This window comes from Lissotriton vulgaris, chromosome 1_1, assembly GCF_964263255.1.
Source record: "Lissotriton vulgaris chromosome 1_1, aLisVul1.2, whole genome shotgun sequence".
Lineage (NCBI taxonomy): Eukaryota > Metazoa > Chordata > Amphibia > Caudata > Salamandridae > Lissotriton > Lissotriton vulgaris.
Window position 1 is genome coordinate 599,713,437 of NC_141685.1, and position 25,221 is coordinate 599,738,657.

Here is a 25,221-nt window from a genome sequence, read left to right on the forward strand (position 1 = left end):
TAATTTCTCAAAAATAGCCCTATAAATATACAACAGTATATAGAACATGTAGATCGTAAACATTGCAAGATGTAGCAAAATAAAATAACAAATATTTACAGTAGAGGTAATATTTACAAACACATTACAATAAATGAATCCCATCAACAAACCAGTAAAATAAAAAACACTTACTAACAATTTGTAGCTGAAGTTCTCCAATACAAAATATGCCGTCCAAAAACTGCATAATCCATCTAAAATGCATTCAAAATATTGGCCAAAAAACTTCTCCATTTCAACCATAAAAAGTCTACACAAGCCCTCCAAAACGGGAAAATATTTAAAAAATGTAATGGTTGAGCAAAACCACACAAAAGGGAAAATGAAATAACTGGGCAGTCAAAAAATCACAGTTAATTTTACTTGTAAAAAAAGAAAATATATGCATCCACCATCAAGGAATAAAAGTTTGACTTTGATAACATCACTTGTGAAAGAAAAGACAAAAAAAACCCTTATAAAAAATTAACATAGCCCATATTAACAGTAACACATCAGCATAAATATTTTTTTTTTACAAATGCAACATATTTCCTACAAAAAATAAATATAAAAACAAAATTAGATATATATGACAAGGCTCTACAGTAACTAAGCCTAAAAATCACTTTAACATACAAATACTAATCCTAAAAATCAGTTACCATCTCTTCCCACATATACTAACCTTAGAAAAAAGTTAAAATGAGTCTTACCTTTTGCCTAGATAACAGCAACAAGGGACTGCTAACAAACAGAATCGCTGGCATTCAAAAAACTGTGAAAACAGACTGGAAAAGAAAGAAAGCATTAAAAAGTGGCAGAATAGTTGTGAAAAAATTGGGAGTATAGACACAAATGTAATAAATAAATGCAAGTAATCAATATATTTTATCATAATTGTATAACATGTTTAAAATAGTAAATATAAAAATATATATATTTTTTAAATCTTGCAAACAAATGCAAATATATATTACATAAAACTGAACAATAAATGATGCATAATTTATTTACGGTGCCTCTTAATGTATATATGAATAAATATTTAACAAATGGAAATTTTAAAATAAAAAATAAAAACATTTGAGTGAAAATATGTGCAAACATGTATGTGGAAATGTAAGAAAGAATTAAGCAAATTCAAATGATTATAAATATACATCTATTTTAATTTATTTAAACATTTTTTAATTTTTAAATATATTATTGTTAATAAAATTATGTTAATAATCTGTTATACCTTAATGGAAAATACATTTTAGATATCTTAAAAATGTTTTAACCTTCTATTGGTACTTAGTAAAACACTAACCCTTTTAATTCATAACTAACCCAACTTAACCAAATATAGGATAATGTTGGGAAGTTAAAGTTACTATTCCAACTACAAATTTTACCATTTTGGGACAACTGTTGCACTTTGGGAGGGGGCACTTGGATTTACTATTCACATTCCTAACGAAGGCCCTGATTGTTTAACCCTTTGGATGCATCGGACAGCTCCGGACAGTCCGACGCTATGGGTGGCATGTGCGTTGGACGGCCGGGAGCCGTCCGAATTGCGGAAGCCAAAAATGTTCCCACACTGCAGGCATCCAAGGGGTTAAATCTGTTTTTATTATTATACTTTCATACGAAAGCATATGACAAAATGAACAGGTAGTTCATATATAACTGTAGCAAGCGTAGTTGTCATATATAATACAGTCAACATATAGTATACAGTGTTTTTATTACAATGTATTGAGCATTCTGATGCTAACTTTATCCGTATAAGGAATGGTGCATAATCACATTCATGTTGAGCTTGCTTAGATTGGGAGTGTGCATCCGCTGACGTCATTAGTAAAGAAGATGTCCTCCTTACATGGTAGTGGGGAGAAGGAGGAATAACGGTTGGACACAAATAAAAAGAACTAGGAAGAACTTGGCCCAGTTGAGGTATTGACTGACCCCTGTTTGAGCTAGTAAGAAGCATAACAGGTCCGCTTGTAGCCCTGAGGATTAGGGAGAGGATGCCATGAATTGAGGTAAGCACTTTGACCACCAGTTGCATGTCTACCTCAATTGCACAAGGCGGGGTCAGGTTCTTGCAGCACCTAGGTCTGCCGGGGAGGTGGGGATGGGAGCATGTGCATAATCTAGCAGTTCACCCTCAAAACATGTAGGATAGCATCAAAATGTGCAGCTATGAGGATTTTACAGAGGCTTAGGGTAACATCAGTGCACAATGCGACATTTTTCACCCTAGTCCACACCAGTCTCGATTGTCTCCAGGTCATGGAGGTGGGAGGGTTGGCCAACTTCAATCTTTTTGTGATCAGAAGTTTGGCCGCCAGCACACCCAGGTCAAGAAAGTGATAGGGTACAGATGTAATATATACTCCTCCCAATTGTGTGATAGGCTGCCGCCAGTGCGGGCAGCTAAGGCGGTGCCCCAGAGCACCAGTTAGCGTGAAGAGATGGGCAGGCCCACAGCATGTGAAGTAGTTCGGCATCATTGGCCCTGCACCTAGGGCAGAAGGTATTGCCAGGTGACAGGTCCTTTATTTCTGTTAGTGTATCGTAAAAGAGTGTGTCACCATCTTCGTACAAATAACCCAGTGTTTGAATACCCACCTCTAGCCAGGTCAACAGCTCTGCGGTTGAAGTGATGGAGCCACCCCACGTTGTGCCTTGTAGGGGCAGGCTACTGCATATGGAAACGTCGAGCAATGTAATATATGTTCTTCTGTGGTAACATTGGTATGCCACCCATAAGAGTAGAGGCTGCTAAGAGGCGATCTGCATCGACCAGGGTGGGGAGATAGCAGCTGTGTCATGTAGGTGGAGTCCTGCCTGCCATCTCGCTACCCACTGCAGCTGTGAGGCAAGATAGTATTGCTCCATATAAGGGACCGCCAGTAATCCCCTATTGGTTGGCAGGTAAAGTTTGGTAAGGGCTAAGCAGCAGCGGGAATGGTTCTATATATATTCTCTCATTAACCGTTCAATCATGTGAAAAAGTGAGGGTGAAATGGTATAGTATAGTGTGGGTAGTGCCACCATTTTTAATAAAGCTAACCGGCTCATAAATGACAGTGGAAGAGTGCGTCAGAAACACATCTGGGACCGAAGAGGAGTGATTACCTTCCCCAGGTTACCATCCAGAAGGTCTGCCTGCTGGTAATACATTCTGATTCCCAGATAAAGGAATGTGTCAGGTTGCCACCTGATGTGACCTTTGTTGAGAGTGGAAGCTGGGTCTGGTCACCCGGATGCGAAAGGGCCTGCAAAGTCGTTAAGTTTTCGGGCAAGACAGTTGGGATTGAGCATGCATCAGTAGGGTCCCTGTCCAGCTTAGGCAGAGAAACAAGCAGTGCTTCAGGTATTGAAGTGGGGAGTGTGGCAGCCTCGAGCGCAGCGTTGTATAGTGCATGCAGGTGGGGGACCAATGTGTGTGTGAATGTCTTGTAGAACTCGGAGGGTAGCCCATAGGGCAATGGGTCTTACCCGATGCAAGAGCTCTGATGGCTTCAGAATTTCAAAAAAGTGAATATGGTTTCTCTACTTCTGCGCACTACATTGGGGTGATGACGGGGAGCTGCAGCTGAGAAAAAAAGGTTGCAAAATGCTCGCTTTCGAAGGTAGAAGTCAAAGCATACAAAGCACTGTAGTATTGAGTTAATTCGGCATGAATTTCATGCTACGTGTGCAACATTCACCCCATACGGTCACGTAGGGCTTGGATGGGTTGGCAAGTCTGCTTCTGACGTATAAGCCATGCCAGTATGCATCCTGCGTGATCCAAGGCTGCATGAGTGCAAGAGGAATGCACTGCGTAGTTTAAGCACCTAAGGCGCTCTAGTAGAGCAGCGAGTTCCTTCCATTTTGCATCCAGTTGAGTTGCACATTCCAGCCTTGTCACCGCTCATGTCCCCAGCCATAAGAGTTTTTATTTGAGTTTTCTAATGACGTCACCGAGGTGCCTACAGATATTCCAGTTGATTTTCAGGCACCCCCCCTTGATGGTTACCTTCTAAGGCCTCCCATTCCATGAGTTTGCTTTGTGTGGAGCCCTCATTCAGTTCAAAGAATTTGGCTGATGCAGACACAAGTGCTTCCTGGAATGTGAATCCTTCAGGGTGGAGGGTTGAAGGCGCAAATTCGGTATGGCTTGCGGGGCTACTTCCCACTGAAGTTGTAACGAATGAGGATCATGGTCCGAATTTGTGCAGTCAAGATATGTGATTTGATCAGACATGGGAAAGAGTGGTGACTCAGGGAGCATTAGGTGAGGTTCTTGCAGGAGAGCTATATGAGTAGATCTGCGTTTCAGATAGGAGTAGATCGAGTATCAGCGTGATGGTGTTTGCATGCTCCCTTCGTTCCATGTGATAATGTTAGTGTGAACCATGTCTGGGTTCTAAATTGGTTCCACATTGGTTCCACATGCAACGTAGCCATTCATGGTAAGGGGATCTGTTGTGTGCTGCGTGCGGCATGCCTGGGAGGGGCCAGTCATCATAGGGAAACACTGCTGGGCTGAAAAATAATAGGAAGTCACTTCATCTTGATTTCGAGGTAGGTTCGCGTATGTTCCAGGGTTGCACAAATGTTGTCCACTGCTAGGAGGACGTTGTCTAATTTGGAGCTAAGTGTCACATCAGACTGCAGTGTCTCTCTCTTTCTGAGTGCACTCCCACGTGCCCCACAGAGTCCAGCACAGGGTATGCCGGGGCAGATGGGGAAGTTGAATGCAAGAGACCCATCACTATCTGCTGAGCAGTGGGCATTTATTGGTCTGCAGTCACCTGTCAGTACCACTCACACCAGCCACCCAGGATAGAAATCTGTTGCAAAAGATCACCAGTGAGGTGTAAGCCCAATGGGTAGATAAACCAGTGGAAATGTGTTGTGGTCGCTGGGATGCTCAGTGTGTCAAATGGCCCCAGACTGGACCCAGACTTTATGTAATCTCAAGGCGGGTCCCAGCACTGTGCCCCTGTCCCCCTACTGGTACCCCCAATCACAGTCTAGGTCCGATCTGACCCCTGGACCTGTGAAGGAGGAGGAGGGGAGAAAACAAGTGGGAGGAGGGAGAATAAAACAGCATTTAATTAGAAAATGGGAGGCGGCACGGAGGGGAAGCTTCTCAATATAAAGGATAGTAGCAGAGACTATCACGCAGAACTGGGCCCTTCACCCCGAATCTTCTCTTTCCAAGGAAGAGGTGTGTAAGTGCCCTGAGTCCATCAATAAGGCATGCACCTTTAGTTCTTACCATCTTTTCAAATGTTAGTATCCCCCCTCCTAGGATAGCTGTCGCTGCTAGTGATTGGAGCAGGTTGGCCTGGGCCCAATCCGACCCCAAACCCGCAATTTGTTGCTGACAGTCCTGATTCGAAGACAAAGAACAGAAGCCTATTCAGGCACAACACGCAGCCACCAGTCAGGTGCACAACTAGAGCCTGGCAATTTCAGGGCCCAGCCAGGGGCGGCGCACTGTGTTAAGGGCTGGCCCAACAGGCCCCTACAGTTCGCACCCAGCGGAGGCCTGCATAGGATGCCTCACAAACGGGTGGGCCCAGAGAGTCAACAGAGCCAGGCCTTAGCTGGGCGGCTCTCCTCCTTCAGCCACCCTCACGATGTGGCCTTGGTCCAATCCAACCTCCGGGCGCCGGAGCGAGGTGCCTGCCGTTGTGAGTGGTAGGGTGGGGGCTAATCTTGAAGCAGGCCTGTGGTAGGGCCTCAGGTCACCGGCGCACAACTCATTGCACCATGCACCACACGGGAGACAAGGCCACAGTCAGACAGGGCACTCCTCCCTCCCAGTGAAAGGCGGGATAGGCAGGATCAGGCCTCCCGATCGCCGCTTTCCAGGATATCAGGGGGAGGTCCGAGCGGCAGCCGACAGAGGCAATGCCTGTATCACACAAGCCCTGGTCCGATCTGGCCCCCAGACTCCTGCACCAGGTTATGCATGCCCGTAAGTTCATCAACTGGGGCCTACTCACAAGGCCCGCATTCATGCCCATCTCACCTCCGGCCTTCGAATCCGAGACAATTTCGACCACTCCACAGGGGCTTTAATGATCCAGTCAACCCACGTGCAGAATCACCGGAGGTAGCGTGGCTCTGCTGGCTTGGCTGCACTACAACCATCTTCGAAGCACAGAACCCAGAGCCTGTATCATTTGCAGCTCCATGCTGTGTGGTGGCAGGGGTTAGGGCCAATCAATCCACCCTCCGTACCACTTTGGGAATCGGGACAACGAGCCCACGCAGCAGCAATGGCAGGTAGGGGAAATCAACAGCTACTCAATCTGGTTTGCTGGGTGGATTAATGATTATGGCTGGTAAGGATGCATGCCAGAAAAGGGGGTAGAGGTGCGAAGCTTCAGAGGGAAGCGTCTGCCATCTTGGCCTGCTACCCTAACTAACCTTTTTTAATACCCCTTGATATGTTTGACATCACAATATGGGTGTAATGATATAAAACTTTGACAATATTTTCGATAAAATATTGAAGTATACTCAAAATGACGGATAGAATGCTTGATTAATCTCAGTCACTGGCAATTACTTTGGGCCGCATCCCAATACATTGTTACTTTGCACACCATGACACCACAGCTTTGACCCAGCTATGTGCAAATCAGTTTTGACCCTGCTCTAATGGGAACAATCCAGACCGAACTGCCGGGTCAGGTCCTCCCTGAGCCGGAACACAAGCGACCCAGAACCAGTTTAGCCCTTGTTATGGGCTCATCAGCCGGGTATAGCTTGGTTCCAGTGAAACAGTGTGCAAGGGACAAACGTCTGGGATACCGTCCTACCTAGGGCAGAATATTAAAGTATACAAAAATATTAAGGCAGGACACTACATAGAAGTGCTCCATGAGGACGTTCGGCTAAATCTAAAAATAATAAACCTAAATATGTAATTTTTATATACTAATTAGTTATCCTGAAAATCTGGCATAGTTTGGGTCACATTTGGCTGTATTTGATTTAAGAAGTGGACATTACCATGGGTTGGGTTCTCATCAAGATGCGTTGAATATTATAACACATGGAATAATGTGGAGGTGGGCTTATAATAACATCTGTTGCATTCTGTTTCATTTTTCAAAATCTGCATGACTTCTTTGCCCGGGATTGCTTGCAATCACGTGGTCCAACCATGCTTAGTAACACCACCAGCTTGCTTTCAAGAAATGATGGTATCTGGAAAGATAACATCTAGGTCTGACCAGACAAAAAGCCATATTGGACATATTGGATTTTAAGACTTTCTTTCGGTTCTCGTCAAGTTAAACTCATTTACTTTCTACTCATCATTCTGCTTCCTCCCTATTTCTTTCAGTCCACTCAAGGGATGACCCATGAACTTTGTACTGATGTCTTAATAAATTCCTCTCTTCATGGGAAGCTCCTAGATGCCCACCTCCTCGCCATGCTGCCATTCTACCAGTGTTTGACAAGATTCATCTGTCTCCTTTTCTCATATCACCCCTTTCAGAATCTCTGTACCATACTTCGCGCAATTCTCATTTCAAATTTCCCATATATATCTACTGTCTATGCTTCATTCCTTTTTTCACCTCCTATTTTGGGCTAAAGTTAAGTTGGGTTGTAGAGGGAAAATACGTAGTAAAGGTGAAATTCTTTTTTGGTCTAAAGCAGGATTCATAGCTTCACTGCTTCTTCTCACTGCTCGTTTGCCTGATTTTCCCAAGATAGTGGTGCTATCCGAAAACTTTGAGGGGAAGATTTCCTATAGTGTCACCCAATACTGTACTGCAGTGTGTAACAGGGTGGGAGCAGGAAAGCGCAATTTCTACAGAGATATGGTACTCTCCTCACCTCTCCCTAGAGCCGGAATAGAATTTTGCTGCCGTGCGACATGCGCACACCTTTGCACCACAGTGCAAGGTGTGTGAGGAATCAAGCATATGTTTGGTGTATGAAGAGTTCCCTACCAGTACAAAATACTATGCCTAGACAACTTTTGAAACTTTTCCTACATATATGTGTCATACAGTGCAGCACACATGCAAAGTGGTAAAAGAAAGGAGAAATAAAAACATTTCTGCTTTTAATGCCTCCTTTCAAATGGCGTTCATTTTTGACGAAAAAACCCTGTCTTGCATTTTTGGTAGATATTTTGCATCAAAAAGCATGGATAGTTTCATGAGTATGCCCATTTAGTACCTCTGATGCTAATTAACACAAAGCTGCACTGCACACTACTTTGTGTTACTTTTAGACAATTTCCAGCCAAAACTAGGCAAATAATTAAAAAAACATTTTGTTCTGGTTTGCATCATTTTTTTGTGACACAAACACAGTGCAAAGATTTGGTAAATCTGCCATCGAGAGTCACTGGAAGATATGTTAACATCTTGTTATGAACTGATGATCTTTTTATATTAGATACCACTGCAAAAGGCCATCAGTGTCAACTCACCTACCTACTGGGATACTGTGTTAGGCATTTGCTAACCATTTATACAACCAAATCACACTGCCTCCTTTTGGGAGAAAGTGATATTGATTCAACTGTAAACTGGCCGATGTGCATTTGAGTATCGCAACATGTACACATATATAAGGGTAATATTAACTCATCTGCAGCAGAGAACAATCTGAAAACGTCAAACCTGACCCCCTAAACTGTGGGTATTAAGATCATACTTTACCATCCCATACCTAATTCATATTGCAGCTGGGCGGAACAATTACAGTTACCACACAATATTTTAAAATTATTTATTATTACAATCTGTTGGTGCTATTATAGTCGACGGACTACATATTAGATCAGTCCTATAGCAGCAATGGCCTGACATCAAGGTAAAGAGAATTATATTAGCATACAGTGGTCCATGCCTGTAAGAAAACAGGTTGATGGTTGGGGTGGTCCTCAATCAAGAACCACAATCCTTGTCAGGGTGAAGTCCCAAGCAGACCCCAAATTAACTTGTGCTAATCCCCTTGATAATTTGGCACAGAGGAGTCAAGCTTAATTTAGAGGCAATGTGTGAAGTATTTGTGAAACCATTCAAACAGTAACACAAGGAAAACACACCACAAAAGTATCCCACATCAGGTTTAGAAAAATAGGTAACACTTTAATAAATAAAACAAAACCAAAACTACAAAAATCCAATTTGTAGAACTGGAGTAATACAATACTAAAGATTCAAGTGAAAGCACAAAGCACCAACTGTGGATATCTGGTCTTACCGGACCAGGACTATTTCACAACTTCAGGCTGACCACGATGAAGCACAGGCCAGCTACAGGGACCCAGATAGGCCTGCTAAACAACAGTACCTAAAATCCTGGTTGCGGAGCATTGGGAGATGCTGTAACAAGGATGTGCCATGTAGTCGGGCGATGTTTCAGTTCAAAGGAGCTGCGCTGATGTGCAAGGTCCTGCATCATGATCGAGGATCCTGTCGATGAGGGATTGCAATGCGAAATCTGGCATTGGGGATGCACTGTGCAGTCGAGGCGAGGTGTCAATTCTGAAGAGCTCGGAGGCTGTGATATGAGAACGTGTGTCATCAAGGCTGTCATCAATGAGACAGTTACGATATGAGGGTCTACATCGGGAAACCTTCGCACAGCAGCACTTCCAATGCGGAATGCGAGGTCAATGTGGAGTCCTTGCACTGAGAGAAACTTTTCAGCAGAGGCAATGCATCGGTTCTGCTTGGGGTTGCACCCCAGCAGAGGAGATTCATTGGTTTCTGCTGGATCTAATTATCCAAACATGGGCTGCCAGAGCACCTTCAGACCCACTCAAAGGGTCCAGGATTGGGGTGGGAGCACTTGGCAGGGTAGGACTCACAGAGTCCAGGTGCTGGATTATAATTTGTTGGAGCATTCTGTTGCTGAGTCTCTAGTCAGGAGGCCAGCTAACTAGCTTTTGGAGTCCCTCTGGGATCTTGAGCTTGAAAGATGCAGGTCCAGTCCTTCTCCCCCAGGCAAAGGGGCAGCAAGCAGCAGGACAGTGCTTCAGGGAAGAGGTCTTTCAGAGCAGCAGTCCAGCAGAGTGGCAGTCCTTTAAGAAGCACAACAGTCCTTCTTCCTGGCAGAGTATCCACAAGTTAACAAGTATACTGAAGAGTTGGTGTTTAAAGTCCAATACTTTTCTGTTCAAAATAAAGTTTATTGACATTTTTAGAAGTCATACATACAGTTGAAGAAAACAATGCATGAAATTAATACAAAAAGAGAGCATAAAATGAGGTGAATAAAATAGAAAAAAGAGAACAATTCATAAAATATAAAATACAAAAACAACCAGCTAGGAGGTGATGTCCAATACTTATACCTGGGCCTTCCTTCGAAGTGAGAGAAACTACCAGAGGTTTCCCTTTGAGGTCCACAGGCTTTTCACTGCCTTGGCTCCAGACTAACCACAGGGAGGATGCAGGACTTTGTGTGGAGGTCGAGGCGAGGTGTCAATTCTGAAGAGCTCGGAGGCTGTGATATGAGAACATGTGTCATCAAGGCTGTCATCAATGAGACAGTTACGATATGAGGGTCTACATCGGGAAACCTTCGCACAGCAGCACTTCCAATGCGGAATGCGAGGTCAATGTGGAGTCCTTGCACTGAGAGAAACCTTTCAGCAGAGGCAATGCATCGGTTCTGCTTAGGGTTGCACCCCAGCAGAGGAGATTCATTGGTTTCTGCTGGATCTAATTATCCAAACATGGGCTGCCAGAGCACCTTCAGACCCACTCAAAGGGTCCAGGATTGGGGTGGGAGCACTTGGCAGGGTAGGACTCACAGAGTCCAGGTGCTGGATTATAATTTGTTGGAGCATTCTGTTGCTGAGTCTCTAGTCAGGAGGCCAGCCAACTAGCTTTTGGAGTCCCTCTGGGATCTTGAGCTTGAAAGATGCAGGTCCAGTCCTTCACCCCCAGGCAAAGGGGCAGCAAGCAGCAGGTCAGTGCTTCAGGGCAGAGGTCTTTCAGAGCAGCAGTCCAGCAGAGTGGCAGTCCTTTAAGAAGCACAACAGTCCTTCTTCCTGGCAGAGTATCCACAAGTTAACAAGTATACTGAAGAGTTGGTGTTTAAAGTCCAATACTTTTCTGCTCAAAATAAAGTTTATTGAAATTTTTAGAAGTCATACATACAGTTGAAGAAAACAATGCATGAAATTAATACAAAAAGAGAGCATAAAATGAGGTGAATAAAATAGAAAAAATAGAACAATTCATAAAATGTAAAATACAAAAACAACCAGCTAGGAGGTGAAGTCCAATACTTATACCTGGGCCTTCCTTCGAAGTGAGAGAAACTACCAGAGGTTTCCCTTTGAGGTCCACAGGCTTTTCACTGCCTTGGCTCCAGACTAACCACAGGGAGGATGCAGGCCTTTGTGTGGAGGCAGGACACAGCTTATGTAAATGTAAGTAGAGCTGTGCCCAGCTCACCCTCCCATCCTGCCAGTGATGATCCATCCAGGGATGCCTATGCTCTCTCTGGTGTGGCTGTCTAGGACAAACACACAAAGCCCAACTGCCAGCTACACCCAGTCATATGACCCAGAGACAGGTCACATGGCCAACACGCGGGGTGACTTATATGTAGTAAAAACCAACGTTAGGGCCTGGCACAAGGTTTATTTTGCCAGGGCGAAATGACAGTTTAAAACTGCACTCTCAGGCTGCGATGGCAGACATGAGACGTGTTTAAAGGGCTACTTAAGTGGGTTGCACAATCAGTGCGGCAGGCCCACTAGGCCTTGGGCAAAGGTAGGGCCATTTTACTAGGGACTTATAAATAAATAAACCATGCCAATTTTTACCATGTTTTATAGATAGAGCCCATGCAGTCGAGCACTGGTTAGCAGCGGTAAAGGGTGCAGAGTCCTAAGGCCAGTAAAAACTAGATCAACAAAAATAAGAGGGTTGAAGGCAAAAGGTTTAGGGGACGACCACCCTAAGACTGACAGGTCGAACAATGCCTGTTTATCAGGCACCAGGCGACACCAAATCCCCAACACCCAATAGTCCAAAGGGAAGAAACTGGGGAACAGCATGTGCAGGTGGATGTCATGAAACAGCAAAGTCACAACTCCCACTGTAAGTATTACACAGGTTTCCTTCCCTCGCAAAGGAGTAAAACACCTCTCTAAAAAACCCACCCCTGTCCCGTGCATCCTGCACTCCAGTTATTCAAAAAACATGGTTTGAATAGTAATCTATCTAGTGCTTGTATGTAACTTGTTTGTGTTGGTGCTTAACTGTATTGGGCAAAAGGTTTATTATATACTGTTCATGGAAATGACTTAACAGCGCATAGCAAGACATTATGAGTCAAATTTCATCAAGAGCAACAGAAAGAAAAGACGCGTTTTTAAAGTGACACACATTCGCTAGGAAAGCCCTCGCGCTGTGTGATGTCTAACACAGCGTGAGAACAGCGTTTGTCTCACGGTGCTCAGAACGTCTCTGGGCGTGGCGCGCAGAACTTCCAGAACGTCCCGGGGTGTAGCAGGACTATAAAAGCCACACCCGGGATTCTGGAAGATGCTTATTCTTCTTGCCTCCGTAGAAGCATCGCGTCAGAGGAAGTTCATCGGAGGACTTCGAATTCTGAATCCAGGCCAGAATCTCCGGTTCATAGAAATCTTCATGCTACAGTTTACTGGACGAAAGTGAAGAGCTAAGTACCTAATTTAAGAAAGGCGCCCAACGCTAGCTTCTGCAATAATTTTTGGACAATTTTTGGTAAAAGGGATTTCAAACTCAAAATTCTTTCAGAGACTTGTTTATTGTTAAATGATGTAACGCTTGTTTAAACAAAAAAGTTGTAAATCTAATGTTTTAAAAGAAATGTTTTGAGAGTGAGAATTAACTCTAAAACCACCACAGAGAAGTCGTTTGGACAGCAAGAACATAAAGAAAAGTGAGTAAGGTAACAAAATAGTTTATCTTGCAGGGAAACCCAAGTTAAAGGAAAGTGCAAATGATTTGTTGTTGTTTATTTTAGAAAATATAAAAGTCTGGGGCGGACAGTTCAACCACCTTCGACATTAAGAGAACAGCATCTCTTCAACAGACTCCATAAGATGACGACTTCTTGGACGCGAAGCCAAGTCTAGTAGATCGCAGGTAGGAGTTTACGTCAAGACATAAGAACTAGTAGAAGGAGGTGGAGAGAGTAAAAGAAAGGGTTTAAGGATACATTTTAAAGAATTTCTTGTTGCTTTGCAGGTCGACTACAAGAACACAATAGCGTCAGATCCGGCCTCTCTCCCTGACTGCTATCCATCACCCTAGTGTATAATAAGGGACCACAGGTTGTAAGGTAGGATTCTGGGAGATTGGTCCATAGCGTCTCTGCAAAATCGATCAAGCACCTTACAGGTAAGGTTCGTGTTCAGCACAGGTAAGAGTGCTTGATCCCACCTGACAGAAGACTAAGCCCACGAAAAAGGATTTTGCCCAGACGCTATGGATGAATCTCAGCAGATCACTTTGCAGGATATAGCTACAGTGTTGTTAAAAATTAGAGCAGTAAATGCTGATTTAAGAAGAGATTTAACTGCAATCCAGAATAGATTACAAGCTCCTAGTCCTACAATTTGGACCTTTAATTCAGATAAAAAATCTTATTTAAAGCCACCAGTTTTTCAACCAGCCATGCAAACCTTGTATAGTGGGAATACCGCCCCTAACACTTCAGCTAATACTCAAATTCAGGTAGTCACTCCAGTTGCGGTACCTTTAGCTCCTCCAGAGAGATTCTATGGGAACTGTAATAAGTTCACGATATTTTTGAATCAATGCCAGTTACATTTTGTGGCAAAGCCTACAACATTTCCCGATGACTCCTCCAAGGTCGCTTTCATCTTGTCCTTTTTAGGAGGTGATGCTGCTTTATGGTCTGTACCATATGTAGAAAGAAATGATCCGATTTTAAATGATTTTAGACGGTTCAAAAGAGCCATGAAGAAATTATTTGCCAAACATGTTTTCGTTCAAACAGCAGATCATGAGCTATTAAATCTGAAGCAGGGGTCTTCCGATCTCTTGCATTATATTTCTACCTTCAATAGATTGGTCATTGAAGCAGAGTGGCCAGAAGAAAAACGTGTGTCACTGTTTTATCGTGGTTTATGCGAAGATTTAAAAGATATAATAACACAAATTTTAGATCCACCTACAGATTGTGAGGACTTTATTGACCTTGTAGTAAAACTTAACCATAGGATTTCAGAAAGAAAAGGAGAAAGAGGAAAATCAGATTTTAGGATGATGATGTTCAAAGAAAGGGGGAACCTGAAAACAGAATCTTCCTCTGCTAAGTTAGATCCAGTGGAACCTATGCAGGTAGGGACAGTTAGAGGACCTCTTTCTAAAGATGAGAGGGACAAGCGTAGGAAATTAAATCAGTGTATGTACTGTGGAAAAGCCGGACATTTCATAAAAGACTGTCCTACACGACCTGTAAGACCAAAAAACAAAACTTCAGAGATAGCAACAATGCAGCAGTCGGAAAACTAACAAACTCGGTAGATAATGAGGTCAATCTATCGAGTTCACACATCACCTTGGCCTCCTTAACTCCAACTGCCTCTCATTGTCATCTCAGTATGCGTATTCTTCTCCAATCTCAAGAAGATAAAGATCGGTCTTGGTCCATAGACGCTTTAATTGATTCTGGGGCTCAGGTAATTTCATCGATACTCAGTTATTCCAAAAACTAGGTCTACAAAAGATAGTAAAATACTCTCCTGAAATCGTTAGAGCAGTAGATGGAAAAGAACTCACCTCAGGTCTAATTCAACATCATACGGAAATCTTAAAAATTACTTGTGCAGAGAAACATGTAGAAAAAATAACATTTAACATAATTGATGCTCCTCAATTCGGTTTGATTCTGGGCATCCCTTGGTTAGTGCTTCATAATCCTTATATTGATTGGACTAATAGAAGCATACCATTTAAATCTGATTATTGTCATGCCAAGTGTTTTCAACAATTCCCAGGTTCTGAGTTATTAATACAGGGTTATGATTTCCCCAAGAATTCCAAAAGTGTTTTGGTGGTTGCTGGAGTACCTGATGAGTATCAAGATTTGGTTGATGTTTTTGATAAGAAAAAGGCCAATACCCTACCTCCTCACAGAGATTTTGATTGTCAGATAGATTTAGTTCCTGGGGCATCGTTGCCTTGTAGCCGAATTTATGCCCTAACTGAGAAAGAAAATGAACATTTACGCAATTATCTTGACGAATATTTAGCCAATCGTTTATTAGGCACTCCAAGTCTCCGGTCTCTTCTCCTCTTTTTTTTATTCCAAAAAAGGGAGGAGAATTGCGTATGTGCATAGACTATCGTGCAATTAACAATGTGACTGTAAAAAATTGATACCCCTTACCTTTAATTCCAACATTACTAGACCAAATCAAAGATGCCACCATTTATACAAAACTGGATCTGCGTGGAGCATATCATCTGGTGCGAATCCGAGAGGGAGATGAATGGAAGACAGCATTCCGAACAAAATTTGGATTATATGAATATCAGGTTATGCCTTTCGGACTTTGCAATGCTCCAGCTGCATTCCAGTTTTTTATAAATGAAGTGCTAAGAGATTTCTTGGATATTTGCTGTATCGTCTACAGTGATGATATTCTCATTTACTCGAAGGAAAGATCTGAACATGTAAAGCAAGTACGAGCCATTCTTCAGCAGCTTTTACAAAATTCTTTATTTGTAAAACTTGAAAAGAGTTTATTCCACGTAACCACAGTAGACTTTTTGGGATACATCCTTAGTCCGGCTGATATAGAAATGGATCCAAAAAAGGTTCAAGCAAATATAGATTGTCCCAGCCCTTCTTCTGTGAAACAAATCCAGAGTTTTTGGGGATTTGCAAATTTTTATAGACGATTCATTAAAGACTTTTCGCAAAAGATAACTCCCATCACAAAATTGTTACGAAAAAATATGAAATTCGAATGGACCCCAGAAACTGAATTAGCTTTTCAGGATTTAAAAAACAATTTGTAACAGCTCCGGTTTTAAGGCATCCTGATCCCTCTCAGCCTTTTATAGTAGAAGCTGATGCCTCCCAATTTGCAATAGGGGGCATTTTGTCCCAAAGAAGTACAAATACTGGGCAATTTCATTCAATTGCATACTATTCTAGAAAATTATCTCCCCCTGAACAAAATTATGCCATAGCCGATAGAGAATTATTGGCCATAAAAGCTGTGTTCAAAGAATGGCGACATTACTTGATAGGGGCTCGTCATCCTGTGACTATATACACTGATCATAGGAATTTACAGACCTTATATCCGCTAAAGCTTTGACTCCTCGCCAATTGCGTTGGACTCTGTTTTTTAATGATTATGATTTCATCATCACTTATCGCCCTGGAAAAGATAATAACAAGGCCGACGCATTGTCTAGAATAGGTGTAAGTGATGATTTGAATGCAAAAAAAGAAACACTACATCCAATTATTTCTGAGGAACGTTTTCAGATAGGTCTTATTGACTCTGAAGTTTTGTCAGACATTGAAAAAGCCCTAGAAAAACAAACAAAAGAAGAATGGAATAAACTTTAACATTTATTGCAATGGAAAGAAAATGTATTATTTATAAATGATCAAGTATTTGTGCCCAACAAATCATTACAGGAAAAAGTGTTACAGATTTATCATGATTCACTTTTGTCAATCCATCCTGGGGTAACGAAAATGTACCAACTTATTAAAAGGAGGTTTTGGTGGCCGAATATGTTAAAAGACATTCAGAAATATGTACAAACTTGCACTGTTTGTAGTCAAAACAAAGCAGTTCATAGGTCACCGCATGGTTTACTTTTGCCTTTACCAGTTCCACCTCAGCCTTGGCATACAGTGTCTCTTGATTTCATTGTAGAGTTACCTCGTACCACATCTGGTTTCACCACCATTCTCACTTTTGTGGACCACTTTTCTAGATACGCTCATTTTATTCCCCTGAAAAAGCTCCCTTCAGGTTTTGATTTGGCACACATCTTTGTAACACAAATTGTCAAATTGCATGGGATTCCTTCAGTGGTACTCTCGGTTAGGGGATCTCAGTTTGTGTCACATTTTTGGCAAAACCTTGGAAAGTCTTTAAATATGGAAGTGCGCTTGTCATCTAGTTATCATCCACAAACTGATGGGTTAACAGAACGAACGAATCAGACAATTGAACAATTCCTGCGATGTTTATTAGCCACCTATGAACAGGAATGGTCAGAAATTCTGTGGGCTACAGAATTTGCTTACAACAATTCAGATCACTCCTCAATTGGTATGTCTCCTTTTGTTTGTGTTCATGGATTTCATCCAAAAGATATGTTAGGTATTGATAAAAAGGTTACAGACACGCCAGCAGTCACAGATTATGTAAATCATTTGGTTTCTATTCAACAAAAAGCCCAACAGCATTTAGTTCTTGCAAAAGAAACTCAAAAGAAATTTGCTGATAAGCATCGTTCTGAACAGCCAACCTATTCAGTAGGTGACAAAGTTTGTTTAGCCACTAGAAACTTAAAATTGAAATGCCATAAAACTTTTCGCCCACGATTTATAGGTCCTTTTACCATAGAAAAAGTCATTAATCCTGTTAGTATGAAACTGAAGTTACCAACTACGTATCGAATTCATCCTGTATTTCATGTCTCTCTGCTTAAGCCATGCAATCCTGAAACCCGAATTCTGAGTCATCCTCCAGTACTAGAGATAAACGGTTAACCTGAGTATGAGGTAAAAGCAGTTCTTGATTCAAAAAGAGTGAAAGGCAAATTGTTCTATCTGGTAGATTGGAAAGGTTACGGTCCTGAAAACTGCTCATGTGAACCTCTTGTTAATTTACGACATTCTCCTCAGATCCTAAAAACCTTTCAGAACAGATATCCAGAAAAACCAAAACCAGTTCCAGCAGTATTAGGGAGGATTCTACGGGGAGGGTACGGTCATGAAACAGCAAAGTCCCAACTCCCACTGTAAGTATTACACAGGTTTCCTTCCCTCGCAAAGGAGTAAAACACCTCTCTAAAAAACCCACCCCTGTCCCGTGCATCCTTTACTCCAGTTATTCAAAAAACATGGTTTGAATAGTAATCTATCTAGTGCTTGTATGTAACTTGTTTGTGTTGGTGCTTAACTGTATTGGGCAAAAGGTTTATTATATACTGTTCATGGAAATGACTAAACAGCGCATAGCAAGACATTATGAGTAAAATTTCATCAAGAGCAACCGAAAGAAAAGACGCGTTTTTAAAGTGACACACATTCGCTAGGAAAGCCCTCGCGCTGTGTGATGTCTAACACAGCGTGAGAACAGCGTTTCTCTCACGGTGCTCAGAACATCTCTGGGCGTGGCGCGCACAACTTCCAGAACGTCCCGGGGTGTGGCAGGACTATAAAAGCCACACCCGGGATTCTGGAAGATGCTTAGTCTTTTTGCCTCCGTAGAAGCATCGCGTCAGAGGAAGTTCATCGGAGGACTTCGAATTCTGAATCCAGGCCAGAATCTCCGGTTCCTAGAAATCTTCATGCTACAGTTTACTGGGCGAAAGTGAAGAGCTAAGTACCTAATTTAAGAAAGGCGCCCAACGCTAGCTTCTGCAATAATTTTTGGACAATTTTTGGTAAAAGGGATTTCGAACTCAAAATTCTTTCAGAGACTTGTTTATTGTTAAATGATGTAACGCTTGTTTAAACAAAAAAGATGTAAATCTAATGTTTTAAAAGAAATGTTTTGAGAGTGAGAATTAACTCTAAAACACCACAGAGAAGTCGTTTGGACAGAAAGAACATAAAGAAAAGTGAGTAAGGTAACAAAATAGTTTATCTTGCAGGGAAACCCAAGTTAAAGGAAAGTGCAAATGATTTGTTGTTGTTTATTTTAGAAAATATAAAAGTCTGGGGCGGACAGTTCAACCACCTTCGACATTAAGAGAACAGCATCTCTTCAACAGACTCCATAAGATGACGACTTCCTGGACGCGAAGCCAAGTCTAGTAGATCGCAGGTAGGAGTTTACGTCAAGACATAAGAACTAGTAGAAGGAGGTGGAGAGATTAAAAGAAAGGGTTTAAGGATACATTTTAAAGAATTTCTTGTTGCTTCGCAGGTCGACTACAAGAACACAATAGCGTCAGATCCGGCCTCTCTCCCTGACTGCTATCCATCACCCTAGTGTATAATAAGGGACCACAGGTTGTAAGGTAGGGTTCTGGGAGATTGGTCCATAGCGTCTCTGCAAAATTGATCAAGCACCTTACAGGTAAGGTTCGTGTTCAACACAGGTAAGAGTGCTTGATCCCACCTGACAGTGGAATTTTCTATTTGCTTTGTGACCTTCATAAGCCATTCTCAAAGAATGACCCACCAATTGTCCAGAATTTAATCCTGATCATATTCATATTCTTTACTTCCCTAAAGACTCACTTATAGTGACTGTAAACTATTTTGACTGTGGTATATTTCAGATACTCCAATCCTAACAAGCCTATTGTGAAATTAATAATAAAAAGTTTGTTTTACATAGGAAAACATTTAGGTATTGGAATAAAATGTCTGGCTTGGCTTGGGGAATATCAGTGGTGTATTCTACCAAAATATTGTTTTAAAAATATCGAATGACATAAATATCTTGTCAAAAATATTGTGGTGTCACAGATGTTGGGGGACAAAATATTGAAGTTAAGAGTGTTGTTTTTTAAGTATTTTGAATCTTTTAAATTATAGTTGAACAAAATATTGCTTATTAATTTTTTTAAGGTTTATTCATTTCTGTGTTATAAGTTGGTATTGTTTTAATATTTAATTCTTTTCAGGGTAGTCGTTGTTTGATTTGGTTATATGTGTTTTTTATTTAATTTCAATTAACTTTTTTTATTGGCACATTTAGGTTTGTACAGGAATACGTTGAGACGTTTTCTAAAAATATACTTTCTCATTCATTAATTAAAATGGTATGAATGTGATTATTAATTATTATTTCTAAAAAGAATGTAAATTATACCTAATGTTTTTAATTATTGATTGATAATTAACTCATTCAATTCAATTCAATACTCTTTATTTCGGCATATCCCCATAAAAGACAGTCAAATATTTATTTAAGACATAAGACCATACAATAGGTAAGAAGATGCACTCATTTATTAATAATCATAAAACGAGATTATTAACATGGCTTAAGACCATTTAAAATAGCTTTTCTATTTAAAAGAATGCATGACTCAATATCAACCCTAGGTATACACTGTATAAAATGACAGAGCATTACATGCTTAATCCGCGATGTATTGTGGCGATCCAGGTTTGGCAGTAGGTGCACGGTGCGGTCCTGACTGGTGGGGGAATCGCCTGGCCCGCTGGCCTACACCCTAGAGACAGCGTCACCAAAGTGAGCGACAGACTGTTACACTGCCTGCCTGACCGGTAAGAGCAACCAGGGCAGGCTCCTGAGCCCTTTTTGGCAGGCTGACGGGGCTTTGCATGGTGATGTTGCGGGCCCAGTGGGGAGCGGTGATATCACCCTGAAAGAAGTGGTGGGGGACATAGCCTGGGTTTATCACACGGCTGCGGCCTGCTCACAACTTGGTCACCAAGGCAAAAGACAAGGAGCGCAGGACATCTAAACAGGGGAAACTGGACCGAAATGGCAAGATACTCTCTGCGCCTGCAGGAGAGGAGGGAGGTTCAGCCCCTCGCCCGGATATGGATGCAATACTGCAGGCAATCCATGCGTCACGAGAAAGCCTGGAGGGCAAGCTGGCAGAGGTGCTGATGGAAGTTTCCGTTCTGAGCCAAGACCTACAAAAGGTCTCCGAACGAGTGACCGAAGTGGAAAGCTTGTTTTGGAACTGGAAGATACTTCCTGGACCACTAGTACAGAGGTAGCGGGACTTATGGCGACAGTAAAAGACGTGGCCTGGAGAGTCAATGACGCTGACAACAGAGCTCGCAGAAATAACTTGAGATTTCTCGGGTTTCCGGAAAATGCAAACGCTCAGACCTGTGACACTTCCTATTGCCATTTCTCAAAGATGCCCTCCCAGGGACAACAATTTCATCATGCGTCATCATAGAACAAGCACACAGGATGCCTGGTGTCCGACCGCAGCCGGAGCCCCCCTCAGCCGCTGATAGCTCGCTTCTTGAACTTTCAGGACAGGGATCTAATACTCAGAAAACTACGGAAGAAGGGAGAGATCAAATATGAGAACACAAGAGTGATGGTGTTCCCAGACTAATCGTGTGATGTTTAAAAACGGCGGCGTACTTTTGACCCCATAAAAGTGAAACTTTGTGTTCTTGGGATTCAATACATGCTGATGTTCCCAGCCAAAATTAAAGTTATCTTTCAGGGCACCACACAGGTCTTCCAGACACCAAAAGAGGCATGGTCCTGGATTGAGGAACACCCTCGACTGTGGCGTGGGCTGCTGTCTGCTGCTCTCCAATCCGTCGACAAGCAACCGAGCTCCAGTTGGGAACGGCCCAAAGAAAAGCAACAGAAACGAGTGCTAAAACACCGGACCTATATCAGGGCTACGCTGGGGAGGTCCTTCAAGCCTAGAGAACAGAACCCTGACATATCGGACACAAATGACGACAAGACCCTGGAATGTACGTCACGAACATCTCAGAGATCGAGTGGTAATGGAGATTCTGACCAGTCAGAGAACGACGAGGCCCAGACTGCAGACAGTAGGCATCCTCTTTCGGAATGTATTCAACAGATGGAGGCTACGGGCCGGAACCCTCTGGGTGAGGGCTCTCAACCGCTGTTGCCCCTCAACAATGGCAAGAAGGAATGATGGTTTGGGGCGAGACGTCCACCTTGGGACGCTGTTAGACTCCCGAATCGTAGCGGACACTTGGAACCTTTTTCCGGGATAAAGGGAAGTATACAGTGGGTTGTTGTTTCTGTTTTGTAATATCGTTCAGTGAGTAGGGAAAGAGGGGTGGGGTTCAGACCTCTGGATGGTTCACCTGCACCAGTGTTGTCACATTGACGAAATTGGGGGTGGTGGGCGTGCCTGCAGAGTGTGGGGAGGGGGTCGCAATGGACACTGTTCAATGGTTTGGATTTGGTTCTGTGGGAAGAGGGGAGGGTAGTTCTGTTTGGACAATTTGCATGAAGACGATCTGACATGGAATGGGTGGTGCTTGGGGACTAGGGTGGGACATTCCGGTCTTTTTTATGTAATGGCTATCGGTGGGTACTCGGTGTTGACGTGGAACGTCAATGGAGTAGGAAACTAAATCAAGAGAGGGTTAGTTTCAAACTATCTTAAAAGGCTCAAACCGGACATCATACTACTACAGGAAACACATCTTGTGGGGCCACACTGTTCTTTCCTGGGTAGGGGGCAATACATTACCATGGCACACGCAGGTTTTACCCAAGGTTAGCTGGGGTGGCAATCCTCAATAAAAAATCACCCCCTTTCAGGTCACTTGGCGATGGCAGGACCCTGACGTACGTGTCGGTCCAGGGTATCTGAATCACACTCTCTGGTTCATTTTTAGTGTGTTTGCTCCACCACGTGTTCGGCAACATACGCTAGACAAGTTATCTGACATTCTGTTACAATCGGGACCCACTACACACCTTATTGGAGACAACTTCAATGACGTGTGTGACCCATCCTTGGATCGTACACTAATTCGACCAGGGCCATGCAAACCTACCATGCTGGCTCGGTTTCAGGAGGCCTTGGGGCTCTCAAACATCTGGAGGTGCCATCATCCCTCCACACATGCATACTCATATTTTTCTTTGGCGTACAGGGTGTTTTCAAGGTTGGCCTACCTCTTTGCCCCAGCTGGTGAGATTGACCGGGTTGAGGAGACGGAATACCTGGCTAGGGGAATCTCGGACCACTCTCCACTTTATCTCCGGGTGGGTGGGAGACGGAGAAGTCAAGCGACAACACGGAGACTGAACGCATGGGCACTAAAAGACGAAACAGTGGCTAAAGAAATTAGAGTAGACACCAAACTCTTCTTTAAAGAAAATGAAGGCTTGGTGCAATCGGCGGTCACCCTTTGGGAAGCTTTCAAGACTGTGATACATGGCAGAGCCCAAAACATTATCACCCTCAAAAAACGGCTGGAGCGTCAAGCAATCTTGGAGCTGGAACACAAGCTGATAGACCTTGAAAATGTCGGAGCTCCCATATTAAGGGACGCTTTGTCAAATTGACATTACTAAAAGGGAATACCAGGCACTGGTTACCAAAGAGGCATGGGTGTACCAATTCGCAGTCCAACATAGACTCGGGACCGAATGGGAAAACTGCTAGTGTAGCTGAGCAGGAAGGAACAAGAGTCGAGGTGGGTCAAATCTATCAGGGAACACAGCAAGCTATATACGGCACCCAAGGCTATCCTGGGGGCCTTTGCCCGATACTATTCAACACTTTATGCAGCCCATCCCAATGCAAGTGAGGCACAAATAACCCAGTATCTTGAAGGGGTCGAGCTCCCGCGACTGGGTCCAAATGAGGGGGACAGGTAAGGTGAAGATATCACTCTGGCGGAGGTCTCAGAAGCCATTGGTCGGCTAAAAACAGGGAAAACCCCAGGTTCGAACTGTCTCCCGGGGGAATTCTTCAAAACAAATGGGGCCCTGTTGGCCCTGCATATGCTTAGGATGTTCACTGCCTCTAGAGAGGATGGGATACTCCCGGCAGATCTCAGACTAGCAACAGTGGTGGTGATTCATAAAACTCGGAAACCCCCGGATGAGTGTAGGTCTTACCACCCCATCTCACTGCTAATGGAGAAACCAAGATCCTAGCCACAATTCTGGTGACACGTCTTTTATCTGTTAATACCTCGCTGGTACATGAAGACCAGTATGGCTTCATGCCGAAAAGAGCCGCACGCTACAATTTACGGCGCGTGACCAACTGGATGGATGTGGTTAGAGATAGAGAGGAGGCTCATCTTCTACTTTCTTTGGATGCTGAAAAAGCGTTTGACACCATCCACTGGCCCTTTATGAGACGCACTTTAGAGAAATTTGGATTTGGCCCGAGTTTTAGAGACTGGGTGGTGCTACTGTACAATGTGCCGGCAGCCAGGGACAGGGTCAATGGAACTCCTTCCAGGCACCTGGCCGGTCCGATGGGTGAATAGGCAGGGATGCCCACTTTCCCCCTTATTATTCGCCCTTATTTTGGAGCCCCTGGCGAGTGCCATCAGGGCCTTCCCAGGGTTGGGTGGTTTTGTAGACAATTCCCAACTGATAGACACAGAATGCATATGTTTATTTTGGACAACATTTTACTATATGTGACCAACCAGACGAAGACGCTCCCTCAAATCCTACAGCTTGTTGAAGACTATGGGTGACATGCAGGGTATAGGATTAACTGGACTAGATCTACCCTTTACCCAGTGGGGGAGGTGGGGCCACAGGGGATTCCTGGTTGCCTGCATTGGTCAATGGCGGGAATTACTTACCTTGGTCTCTATATCACCATGGATGAGGCGACTAGCCTAGTTCGTAACATTAGGCAGGTATTCTGAAACTTTCAAGAGGACATTAATAGATGGAGGAGACTTCCCGTGACTAATATGAGAAGGGCTGCTATGTGCAAAATGGTAATGCTCCTGCAGTTCCTCTATGTACTACAAAACACCTACGTTAAGATTCCGGACACGACGTTCAACAGTTATGACAGTGAATTGCGCCTACTCCTATGGGGTGGGGTTCATCCGTGCATTGGGCTCCCAACATTGCAGAGGAATCCGTACAATGGGGGTTTGGCTTCACCAGACATTAGGCAGTATTATAGAGCGGCCCATCTTATCGCCACTAACAAATGGATCCATGCGCCCGGGGATCACCCGACTTATAGGCTTGAATGGCTACAGTTTAGAGATCATACTTATCTTCATTATATCTACGGTGGTAAGGGGTGTAGTAGATTGCTCCAAGCAACCCAAAGGATGCTGGAGGCATGGAAGAAAGCCGAACGACAACTGAAGTGGAATCACAAATGTACCAGAGAAACCCCTTGTGGGAAGGGACTATGATAAAAGAGACTGGACATCTGCGTGGTTTCAGGCAGTGGGACCTGATAGGCATTTTTAAAATAGGCAATGTCCTGTAACATGGTGTGTTGTCATCTTTCAGTACTCTCCAAGCCAGATATCAACTTCAGGCCA